Genomic DNA, 3,845 nt, shown 5'->3' on the forward strand with positions numbered 1-3,845 from the left:
AATATGTGGTGTTGGATGAGATTCCTAAAAATGAAATGCCACAGGTACCTGATGCTCAGCAACAACAAATTGTCCCACAAACTCTTGCAAGTGTTAGACATTCTACGAGGACAAATAGACCCCCTGAAAGATTTTCTCCCTCTCTTGTATTCTATTTTATTAACAGATTTTGGTGAACCAGAAGAATATGAAGAAGCAATGCAGGTAGGTGCCAAACAACAGTGGGAGCTAGGCATGAAAGAGGAGATGGACTCCTTGATGAAAAATAAGACTTGGGACTTAGTCCCCTTACCTGTAGAAAAAAGAGCCTTGCCTAACAAATGGGTTTATCGGCTAAAGGAGGAGGAAGGAGGTCAGAAAAGATATAAGGCCAAACTTGTGGTAAAAGGTTTTGCATAGAAAAAGGGTATAGATTATGATGAAATATTTTCTCCAATTGGAAAAATGACTTCAATTAGAACTATACTTAGTCTTGTGGATGCAGATGATTTACATCTTGAACAATTAGATGTCAAAACAACTTTTCTCCATGGAGATTTGGAGGAGGAAATTTACATGTTGCAACCACAGGGATATGAGGCTAAAGGTAAGGAGAACTTGGTATGCAGGTTGAAGAAAAGTCTGTATGGCCTAAAGCAAGCACCCCAACAATGGTATTTAAAATTTGATAGTTTCATGGCTAAACACGGTTATCATAGATGTCATTCTGATCATTGTGTATATTTTCAGAGATTTGATAATGGCAGTTATATTATCCTATTGCTTTATGTTGATGAGATGCTTGTTGCTGGGTCTAACATGCAACATATAAATGATCTTAAACAAAAATTAGCCAGGTCATTTGCTGTGAAGGATTTGGATGTAGCTAAGCAAATTGTCGGTATGAGGATTACATGGGACAGGAAAAATAGAACCTTGAATTTGTCCCAAAGTGATTATATAAAGAAGGTGTTGAAAAGATTTAACATGCAGGATGCAAAAGCAGTTAGCACACCTTTGGCTAGTCATTTCAAATTGACTAAGGAGATGTGCCCAAAGGCACAGGAAGAGGTTAATAAAATGTCTAACATCACGTATTCATCAACTGTTGGCAGTCTGATGTATGCAATGGTATGCACAAGACCAGATATTGCACATGTAGTGGGAGTTGTGAGCAGGTTTATGAGTAATCCGGGTATTGAACATTGGAATGCTGTGAAATGGATTCTTCGGTATTTGAAAGGAACTACTACGAAGGCATTATGTTTCAAAGGATCTAATGCTGCTCTGAGTAGATTTGTTGACTTTGATCTAGCGGGTGATATTGATTCATGGAGTACTACAGGGTATGTTTTTACTATAGGGGGAACTGCAGTCAGTTGGATTTCTAGGATGCAAAAGGTTGTTGCACTTTCAACCACAGAAGTTGAGTATGTTGCTACTACAGAAGCTAGCAAGGAGATGATTTGGTTGCAATGTTTTCTGGAGGAATTGGGTCAGACACAAGAGGATAGTCCATTGTATACTGATAGCCAGAGTGCCATTCATCTTGCAAAGAACTCTGCTTTTCATTCAAGGACAAAGCACATTCAGCTCAGGTACCACTTCATTTGGAATGTTTTAGAGGAGGGTCAGTTACGGCTTGAGAAGATTCACACAAGTGAGATTCCTGCCGATATGCTCATGAAGGCAGTTCCACAGGAGAAGTTGATTTCTTCATCAGTTTCTATTGGTCTTCTTGATTGATAATTGTGGAATTTATACCAGTCGAGTCCTAGTGTTTTATCTAGCAGATGTTGCATGTACAGTGGTGTCATGAGCCTGATCAGTCTCCAAGTGGGAGATTGTTTGGTGTGGAGCCTGATCAGTCTCCAAGTGGGAGATTGTTGAAATGTGGCAACTGATTAGCAAAGTATTGTACACTCATCACGTATCCTCGCCGGGGTATTTTTTTGGGTATTTTTTTTGGATGAAAACTGACATTGTAATAAAACCCTAAAAAGGCTGACTTTGTTTTTGCCCTAAAAATGCATGTTATAAGCGGCTGGATTGCTTAAGGAATTGTAATGTTGATGTACTATTTTTGCTGGATAATAAGAAAGATTGGACGACTGTGTATGGTGGATGTAACCCATTCTGGGTGAACCACGTTAAATCTTTGTGTTATCTATGTCCTATTTTATTTCTTTATCTTTTGTATTTAAATCTGCATATAATTGTTAATTCATATTTGCTTCAGATCTGCTTGAAACCCTAACAATTATATGCTAGCTGGTTGGCCTTCATATTCTCTTATTTTCTTGTCAAGGTCTATAGTGAACTTTGGCAAAATTAGACATGACTTGTATAACTGACCACCTTCATCTAGTGCATCTTGAATACTTTTCATAGTAGTAACTAAGGTTATCCTATCACTGTCAATCATCTTCAAAAATATTTTCAACCTCACAGCATTAAATTGATTAAGAACTCTAGCATATGTTGCTTTCTCCAAGGACTCAAAATGAGAACCTACAACATCCAACAAGCTCTTAAGCCTACCAGATTTAGGTTGGGTGAGAGTTGCTTACTTTAGTGCTTGAATCATAGATAAAGATCTTAGATCAATAGGTCCTTGACCAAAGTTATCTGAATCAGTAGTAATTTATTTCCCTTTATCAGCAACAGTGTCTCTTACCACTGTTACCAGAGCTTGATCCGCCTTCTCCTCTCCTTTATCCTTTCCAGCTTCCTCTACACTCTCATATTTTTTATCATCTTTACCCTTCTCTTCATCATCTGTCTGTACAGACAAATTCTATTACCGAAGGATCATGTTCAGCTTCACTGGAGATATCATTAGCTACTTCAACACCATCAATTATGGTATTTTCATTTGATTGCCCTACTAGAGTGGCCTTCACTAATGCTTGATCTTTTGGTTTGTCAGGAATGCCTACATGCACTTCTGAAATAGATGTATCTTGAGGTTTCTCTATCGGATGAGTGTCATTGTGTGCCTTATTCACATCATACCTCTAGTCTATCAAAAATTCTCTCAAAATTGTTTCAATTTCTTTGGTCACCTCATCTATCTTTTTAAGCATAAATTGTTTAACTCTCTTCTTGCTTTGGAATTTATCCTTGGCAAGATTTAAAAATATAATAATGTCATCTTTAGAACTAATAGAGGATAGATTCACTAACACATACTTCTTTATTCTTCCATCCTATAGACTTGATGTATGTCTCATTGCATCCAAAATATCATACAAGCTTTTAGGAATCATGGATGACAATTCCATTAATATCTTACTATAAATATCCATGAACTAAACCACTGCTTCCTCAATTTCTCTCTGATCTTTATCATCAAAATTTTTATAATACACAGGCACATTCTCCAAATTATTGTCCTAAATAATTTCATCAATTACTTCTTGCAAAGTCATTGGGGGCACAACATCATAAGTACCTTCAATTTTATAGAATTTCAGAGCTTCATCTATCTCAAACTTTTTCTTCTTGTTCACTCTTGTTCTACTAGATGGCTCATCTTTAGCTCTTGGCTTCTTGATCGACTGGGCTCCATCGGATTGAGTCTTCTTCACCATTCAGGCATAAGTGGTTGTCTTATTTACTTCTTTGACCTCTTCAACTGATTTAGTTTCTTCCTCAATAGCTACATATTTTCTTGTTGGCTTCTCTTTCTTTATCTTCTTTTCTCCATCGATTTATGTTGATTATGACTTAGGTGGAAGAATAGGCTTCTACATACCAAAACTAGGTGCAAAATTACTCTGTCTTGGCTTGGCTTGCTTGTGAGGAGTGGAGACCGGTTTAGTTTTGGACTTCACTATGTCTTCCTCCTTTAGAAATTTTTTCTC

Source organism: Cryptomeria japonica, chromosome 3 (assembly GCF_030272615.1).
Source record: "Cryptomeria japonica chromosome 3, Sugi_1.0, whole genome shotgun sequence".
Taxonomy (NCBI): domain Eukaryota; kingdom Viridiplantae; phylum Streptophyta; class Pinopsida; order Cupressales; family Cupressaceae; genus Cryptomeria; species Cryptomeria japonica.